The 8,866-nt window shown below is 46.7% G+C and overlaps 1 long non-coding RNA gene across 1 annotated transcript; it reads left to right on the top strand.

Moving 5' to 3' along the window:
• Window positions 1–263: 263 nt before the first annotated feature.
• Window positions 264–8,056, top strand: LOC135735858 (uncharacterized). The gene is made up of 2 exons (XR_010527710.1): window positions 264–1,537; window positions 7,785–8,056. It is a non-coding gene; the product is annotated as an uncharacterized lncRNA (long non-coding RNA).
• Window positions 8,057–8,866: the final 810 nt, after the last annotated feature.

Here is an 8,866-nt window from a genome sequence, read left to right as displayed (position 1 = left end):
AATGATAAAGTGTGTGTGCAATACAACTTGATGTTATTTGGCATTTAGGTTCTTAATGACACTGATATTGTATTGTAGTATTGTTCATATTTATTTATGTGGTAATGCGACCGACCAGTTGATTATTTGTGTGGAAATGGTATGTTCCACGGGTATAAAAGGGGATGAGATTTACAGGCAACCAAGCGCACGTCACCAAGCGCGTCATCTGGTTTCGGAAGTGATGTAACTTCCTGTGGGTTGTGTTTACGTCTACGAGTTTAAATTTGCAGTGTGTGGCTGAGGAATATTGTGGATGTGTCCAGTGACATTTCGTCAGCTTTTCACTGATACACGTCAAGTGTGCGGAGCGGCGTGAGTCCTATTGGCAGTGTCACGGAGGTGTTGCAGCAGGCTTTTTGGGCGCTGTTGAGCCTTGCGTCCTTTTTGCACAATCAATACTGACTACTGAGCAGCTGCAGTAATGAACGCATGACAAGCAGTGCTATTATAAAGATTTTGGCGTTTATTTCTTCATGGCGGTCCAGGCTTGACCCGCTCTTCACTGCCTCTTAACGGATGCATGTAATATGAACTAACCGAATATCCTATCTGCACGAAGGGAGGATTGCCTTTGTGGTTGGACTGATAGCGTTCCCGGCCAGTGAGCGCGCAGCTAAATTTAGCCGTGTTGATTACTTAACGGTTTGACTACGGTGGGGTATTTAAATCGTATATCTCTGTATTGTCACCCCTGTTGTGTTTATTATTTTGTTTGATTTTCTTTTGATTTTTTTTTAAGTTGTGGTGTGGAAACTCCTATTTGGGGTTTTTGTATGATTTGATTTGTTTTGTAAATGTGATGTTTTTCATGATGTTTTGGTGCTGCCTGTTTGTAAGTAATTGATAAGGAGAGCCGCTATAACGAGGTGATGCTAACTCCTTTGGCAGCGGTGTTCTTTTATAAATCATAGTGTATTGCTCATGCGTGTCGTTTGTGTGTTTGTCTAATTTTATTCTTCTCCCTTCAGAATTGGGGTACCAGTGCGAGCCAGTGTCTGCAGTGTGTGGTGGTGGGACAGCTGTCAACTTGAAGTGATCACGATTTGGTGTGAGGTGTTGTGAGAGAACACGAGTGCTTGTGTTTAGCTAAAAGGCAGTACAACTTCCCCAGTTCTGAAGTGGTAAAACAAGAGTGTGCATGGATGAATGATGTTGTGATTTATTGTACTCTTTTTAACTTTTTGCATATTAAAACGAATTATGTATTTTCTATGTGATTTGAATAAATTGTTTCAAATATTTCCTGTTGTCTGATATCTGTCTCAGCCACTGCGTATTTGTGTGCTTTTGGTACTTCTGGGTCCCCGGCCCATTTCCGGGGTGGCGTAGTCAATTTATTGCCATATTTGGTATTGGTTAAGTACTCTTACATGCCACATTTGGCGTATAGTCGGCAGGGTATTGTGGCTGTTGTACAGACTCAGACACAGTGAAATTGTGTTTTTGTTTTGTTTGTTTTTTTTCTAGTGGTGACAAAAGAGTGGAGATTCGATTGGTAAGTACCCCTTATAGTATTCGGCAATGGAGGCTGAATTACAGGAAATGAGAGATCTTGTGGCCCAATTGAAGGCCGATAATGAGAGACTGCGACAGGAGCAGGTGCCGGTTGGAGTGCCTGATCCTGGCGCAGCCTCTAGTAGCGCATCACGGCCGGTAACGCCTTGTTCTACTGGTTTAGATGCCAGTGCTGTTGAGCGTTTTGTGTTCGTTCCTCGAGAACGGCGTTGTCCAAAATTTAATGGTAGGTCCGGTATAGGCATTGGAGAGTGGGTCGAAGAAGCTGAGGCATGTATGCGTATGCGGACCATGTCTGTAGCTGAGAAAGCTTTCTTTTTGTTCGACCATCTTGAAGGAGAGGCTCGTGACGAAATTAAATATCGGCCGAGCACTGATAGAGATAATCCAGAAAGAATTATTGCAGCGTTGTATGAAGTATATGGTTGCGCAGATTCCTATATTGTACTTCAAGAGGCTTTCTATTCACGGCGACAGTTAGAGGGGGAAACGTTGCAAGAGTTCTCCCTTGCGCTATTGGGTTTATTTGACCGGCTGAAACAACAGTCACCGCATGGCATTCTAAATTCAGATGTTGTAGTAAGGGATCAATTTATTGAATGCGTGTTAGATAATGCGTTGCGCCGTGAATTAAAGCAATTGGTAAGGCGTCAGCCTGCTGCAACACTGTTAGATGTGCGAGGGGAAGCTATTCGCTGGGAACGAGAGGGGATGCCAGGTGGCACCAGGGGGCGAAGTCAGTCCGCTCCCCTGGTGCAGGGAATTCAATGTGGGGTCCAAGGTGATACTGGGGTGGGCTCTGCGCATGGGGGCCGTTCATCAGAATTGGGTGAGTTACGGGAAATGTTACATCAACAGCAGAAGCAGATTGACCATCTTACCCAAATTCTAGCTCGTAATCCTAGTCCCCACTTTCGTAGTCGTTCACCACGCCCTGGTTCTGTGATTTGCCGACGATGTCAGCAACCAGGGCATTTCGCTCGGGAATGTAATTGGCAACGTTCTCCAGCTCCTTTAGTTTCTTCCCAGGTCGATTTGGCATCCAATGACGTAAGGCCGGTTAGGTCCAGCTTTCCTAACCAGTCGGGAAACTAGTTCCCACCATACTGCAGGGCCACAGTTCGGTTGGGGGTATGCGTGGCTCCCGTGTTTCTGATGACATATCTGCATCTCGTTTAATTTCCTCATGCCCGCACCTTGTTGTTTCTATTGGAGGCGTCTCTGTGCCCTGTTTGATAGATACTGGCTCCATGGTGTCGACTATTACAGAGAGCTGTTTTAGGTCTGGGTTCGAACCATGGGGCCAGGATCAGTTGCAGTCATGTCACTGGTTGCAGCTCAGAGCCGCCAATGGATTAGAAATCCCTTATATAGGGTATATAGAATTGGATGTTGAACTGTGTGGTCGCATCGTATCCAAGTGCGGGATACTGGTGGTTCGAGACCCTCCAGGTGGAAGCACTAGTGTTCCCGGTATTCTGGGAATGAATGTTCTTAGTCGCTGTTACCATGAGCTTTTTGGACAGTATGGACCCACTTTATTTGAGCTACCTCTAGTGACGCAGGACGCAGAATTGGCTCAGGCTTTCCAAACCTGCCAAAAAGTAGATGGCGTTCTCACGCATGGAGGTAATGTTAAAATTCGTGGGCGGCGAGTGTGTCGTATTACAGGGGGCACTCTAAAATTTGTAACCGCAACTTGTGCGTCGGTATTCAGTGATAAGATTGTGCTATTCGAGCCACTTGAGAATGGGTTGCCGGCTGGTTTACTAGCCTCTCCGTCACTAGTGCGTGTGAATGGTGGTACTGTTTGGGTGCCCATCGTTAATGTTGGTGCTCTCGATGTCGTTTTATACCCCACCACTGTTCTCGGGACGTTGCGAGAAGTGTATTTGGTGGATTCCCCTACTGGGCTGACCGAGATATCACAGGTTAAGGCTCAGATTGCAACCTGTGATACAATGTCAGCGTCAGAGGTGGGGCACGTCGATAATGTAGAACTGAGTGGGTTATCCGATGAGGAGCAGAGACAGGTGAGGGCACTCCTTCGGGAGTTTCAGAGTGTGTTTTCCACTGGTGACGGAGATCTAGGTTGTACTGATCTTTTGTCTCACGAAATTCCCTTAATTGATGAGACTCCAGTCCGACAGCGTTATAGGCGGATTCCACCATCCGAATACGAGTTGGTTAAGACACACATTAGCCAGCTTTTAGACACTCAAATAATCCGGGAAAGCTGTAGTCCCTATGCGTCTCCAGTCGTATTGGTAAGGAAGAAGGACGGTAGCCTGCGCATGTGCGTAGACTACCGTCAGCTCAATGCGAAGACGCGGAAGGACTCATTCCAACTGCCTCGCATTGAGGAGACCTTGGATTCCTTAACAGGGGCCCGCTGGTTTACTACATTAGATCTGGCCAGCGGGTATAATCAAGTCCCTGTTGCAGAATCTGATCGCCACAAGACTGCTTTTTGCACCCCCTGGGGGCTATATGAATGGAACCGTATGCCTTTTGGCCTTTGTAATGCGCCAGGCACCTTCCAGCGCTTGATGGAGCGGCTCTTTGGCGACCAGCAACATCAGTCAGTGTTATTATATCTGGACGACATTATTGTCTACTCTTCTTCTGTGCAATACCATCTGCAGAGATTGAGGATGGTGCTGGAACGCCTAAGAGCCGCTGGCCTCAAGGTTAAGTTGGAAAAGTGTGACTTTTTCAGGGAGGAGGTGCATTACTTGGGCCATGTTATATCATCCTACGGGGTGTCTACGGACCCGGGGAAAGTTGAGGCTGTGGCCCAATGGCCATATCCTAAAACTGTGTCAGAGCTTCGAACCTTTTTGGGTTTTGTGAGCTACTACAGGCGGTTTGTAGAAGGCTTTGCCCAGGTAGCAGCTCCATTGCATCGGTTAGTAGCAGAGGCAGGTAGAGAGAAGATGAGTAGCCGGAGACAGGAATTGGGAGCGTTGTGGTCTGAATCGTGTGAACAAGCATTTCGGACATTGAAGCAGAAGCTTACCACTGCACCAGTCCTTGCATATGCTAATTTTGAGCTCCCATTTATCTTGGAGATTGATGCCAGCTATGTAGGGCTGGGGGCAGTGCTGTCCCAAGAGGTGGATGGTAAGGTTAGACCGGTGGCTTATGCTAGCCGGAGTCTTCGCCCAGCAGAGCGTAATACAGCCACATACAGTTCTATGCGGCTTGAGTTTTTGGCCCTAAAATGGGCTATGGCTGAAAAATTCCGCGAGTACTTGCTGGGTCATCGCTGCATTGTACGTACCGATAATAATCCATTGAGCCACCTGGCAACTGCGAAATTGGGGGCCACCGAACAGCGTTGGGCGGCTGAACTCGCGGCCTTTGATTTTGAGGTGCAATATCGGTCAGGTAGGGCCAATCAAAATGCAGATGCTTTATCGCGGTTGCCTTCTGGCGAACAGTTTGTGGAAAACAGTCAACCGGGGACAGTAGTTCCTGAACTATTGAGGCGGGCTGAGGGAGTCAGTCTGGTAGGAGCTACGGCTGTGATGGCCATGCAGGCTATGCCCGGTCGATCGGGGTCAGACCTGGTGCGACTGCAGGAGGAAGATCCCGTTATTGGTGCAGCCCTTAAGTACTGGCGCCGAGGGCGAGGCCCAGGGCCCCAAGAGCGGCGACAGTTATCCAATTTGGTTTTAGTCTTGCTACGGCAGTGGGACCGTTTGGAGGAACAGGATGGGCTGTTATATCGACGGGTCTGCCGTTCGGATGGTGGTGAGAAGGTGTTGCAACTGGTGTTGCCAGCCGTATTACAGCCCGAAGTTCTCACTCAATTACATCAGTGTCATGGTCATCAAGGTACGGAGCGCACCTTGGAGTTGGTGCGACAACGGTGCTATTGGCCGGGGATGTCCGCTAATGTAGCCCACTGGGTACAGCAGTGTGAGCGGTGTCAGCAGGCCAAAGAGGCTACACCAGTGGCTCGGAGCTATATGGCGCACCTGATGGCCTCCCGTCCGAATGAAATCGTGGCCCTGGACTTCACAGTCCTTGAGCCTTCGCACTCGGGGCAAGAAAATGTTTTGGTAATGACGGACATTTTTAGTAAATTCACCGTGGCCATCCCTACTCGGGATCAACAGGCGGTGACGGTGGCACGTGTCTTGGTGGAGGAGTGGTTTTATAAGTTTGGGGTTCCGGGGCGGATCCATTCCGATCAGGGCCGCAACTTTGAATCCGGCCTCATTCAGCAGTTGTGTAGCCTTTACCAGGTGGGTAAGTCACGCACTACTGCATACCATCCAGCCGGTAACGGCCAGTGCGAACGGTTTAACCGGACAATGCACAATTTGTTGCGGACTCTGCCCACTGGAAGGAAGAGGGACTGGGCATCTTGTTTGTCCCAGGTGGTGTTTTGTTATAATACCACTCCCCACCAAGCCACTGGAGAAACGCCTTTCTTTTTAATGTTTGGGCAGGAGCCTAGACTGCCTGTGGATTTTCTGTTGGGCCGCGTGCAGGAGCCAGTGGCTGGTAGGGTCCATCATTGGGTGGAAGAGCATCAGGCTCGCCTCCAAGTGGCCGCTGAGAGTGCACGGGAGAGGCTGCAAGCGGCCGCCCAATATCGTAAGGCTAAGCATGACCAGCGGGTAAGGGAGCAGCCATTGACAGAAGGCCAGTTGGTCTTTCTGCGAGAACATGGGTTCTTAGGACGGCATAAAATCCAGGACCTATGGAGCTCAACTGTATACCAGGTAGTTCGGGTGCCACAAGAGGGTGGGTCAGTGTATACTATAGCACCAGTGCATGACCTTTCTAAAGTCCGTCATGTTCATCGAATGTCTTTAAAACCCCGTAATCAAGGTAATCCGGCTCCAATTGAGTCTCCTGAGGGTCAGTCTAAGCTGCCCACACCCTTAGAAGACGAGTTTGAAGATGAGGACTTGGTGTATGTGTTAGAATCCCCGCTGGTTCCTCAAGGGGATGTGGAAATGGTTCAAGCTCCTTCAGGAGTAAGGGTTAGTCCCACTCCTGGGGTTGAGGAATCGGGTACTAGGCCCACAGCATTGGAAAGTGAGGGTGTAGGATCGCAGTCAGAGCCGGGATTCATTGGGTTGGGACCGCCCAATACATCTGTAAGAGCCCCAAGACGAACTGGGCGTACTGGGGCAGGTCAGCACTCAAACTTACACCGCTTACCACGAGCTGTAGGTGGTGAGGTTAATCAGATTTCTGCCAGATCTACCTTGGAGTCTAGCTCTCTGGTTGCTTTGTTTAGGCCCTGGGATTAGTGTTCATCGTCGGGACTACGATGACTAATTGGGGGGTAGATTGTGGTAATGCGACCGACCAGTTGATTATTTGTGTGGAAATGGTATGTTCCACGGGTATAAAAGGGGATGAGATTTACAGGCAACCAAGCGCACGTCACCAAGCGCGTCATCTGGTTTCGGAAGTGATGTAACTTCCTGTGGGTTGTGTTTACGTCTACGAGTTTAAATTTGCAGTGTGTGGCTGAGGAATATTGTGGATGTGTCCAGTGACATTTCGTCAGCTTTTCACTGATACACGTCAAGTGTGCGGAGCGGCGTGAGTCCTATTGGCAGTGTCACGGAGGTGTTGCAGCAGGCTTTTTGGGCGCTGTTGAGCCTTGCGTCCTTTTTGCACAATCAATACTGACTACTGAGCAGCTGCAGTAATGAACGCATGACAAGCAGTGCTATTATAAAGATTTTGGCGTTTATTTCTTCATGGCGGTCCAGGCTTGACCCGCTCTTCACTGCCTCTTAACGGATGCATGTAATATGAACTAACCGAATATCCTATCTGCACGAAGGGAGGATTGCCTTTGTGGTTGGACTGATAGCGTTCCCGGCCAGTGAGCGCGCAGCTAAATTTAGCCGTGTTGATTACTTAACGGTTTGACTACGGTGGGGTATTTAAATCGTATATCTCTGTATTGTCACCCCTGTTGTGTTTATTATTTTGTTTGATTTTCTTTTGATTTTTTTTTAAGTTGTGGTGTGGAAACTCCTATTTGGGGTTTTTGTATGATTTGATTTGTTTTGTAAATGTGATGTTTTTCATGATGTTTTGGTGCTGCCTGTTTGTAAGTAATTGATAAGGAGAGCCGCTATAACGAGGTGATGCTAACTCCTTTGGCAGCGGTGTTCTTTTATAAATCATAGTGTATTGCTCATGCGTGTCGTTTGTGTGTTTGTCTAATTTTATTCTTCTCCCTTCAGAATTGGGGTACCAGTGCGAGCCAGTGTCTGCAGTGTGTGGTGGTGGGACAGCTGTCAACTTGAAGTGATCACGATTTGGTGTGAGGTGTTGTGAGAGAACACGAGTGCTTGTGTTTAGCTAAAAGGCAGTACAACTTCCCCAGTTCTGAAGTGGTAAAACAAGAGTGTGCATGGATGAATGATGTTGTGATTTATTGTACTCTTTTTAACTTTTTGCATATTAAAACGAATTATGTATTTTCTATGTGATTTGAATAAATTGTTTCAAATATTTCCTGTTGTCTGATATCTGTCTCAGCCACTGCGTATTTGTGTGCTTTTGGTACTTCTGGGTCCCCGGCCCATTTCCGGGGTGGCGTAGTCAATTTATTGCCATATTTGGTATTGGTTAAGTACTCTTACATGCCACATTTATAAAGAACATTTAAAAAACACCAACAAGGTTGACCAAAGTGCTCTACATTTGAAACAATACATAAACATAATACTTACAAACAATAAAATACAATACACAAGATACAATTCATTTGTTGTTAAACACTGTAGATAAAAAATAAAATTTAAGCTTTGATTTACAAATACAGTATGTGGAGAAAGCAGTTTCTACTAGCAAAAGCTGAGTTTACATAAACTGATCAGAGAGATGCACATCTTTTCATAGCGATGTACAGATGGCAGGAGTCTATAAGTGACTTCAGAATGATAGCAGAACTTTCCAGTCTTACTCATCTCACATTGATGTTTCTCTGTCTGAACGATCGGAAGTGAATAACAGATGTTTTACTGATAAATAAAATTTGTTTAACCATACTTTTGACATGATAAAGTTGTAAGGTTAATGGTACTGAAAGAAATACCTTCATAACATTTACTGTGAGCATCTTTGCACTCTCATAACCTAAAACAACCACAAAGTGTGAAAATATGCTGCAGTGAGAAAATCTACAATGCAAATCTGAAACAGAAACTTTAAGCACAAGTTTGCGTTGTGTAAAATGTCAGTAAGGTAAACATTTACGAATTATTTAATCTAGTACAGTTCAATTTAGTTCAATTTCATGTCATTTTGTGTGCAGTAACAT

The sequence above is a fragment of the Paramisgurnus dabryanus genome, chromosome 4 (genome assembly GCF_030506205.2).
Source record: "Paramisgurnus dabryanus chromosome 4, PD_genome_1.1, whole genome shotgun sequence".
NCBI classification, from domain to species: Eukaryota; Metazoa; Chordata; class Actinopteri; order Cypriniformes; family Cobitidae; genus Paramisgurnus; species Paramisgurnus dabryanus.
This window is presented reverse-complemented; position numbering and strand designations above follow the sequence as displayed.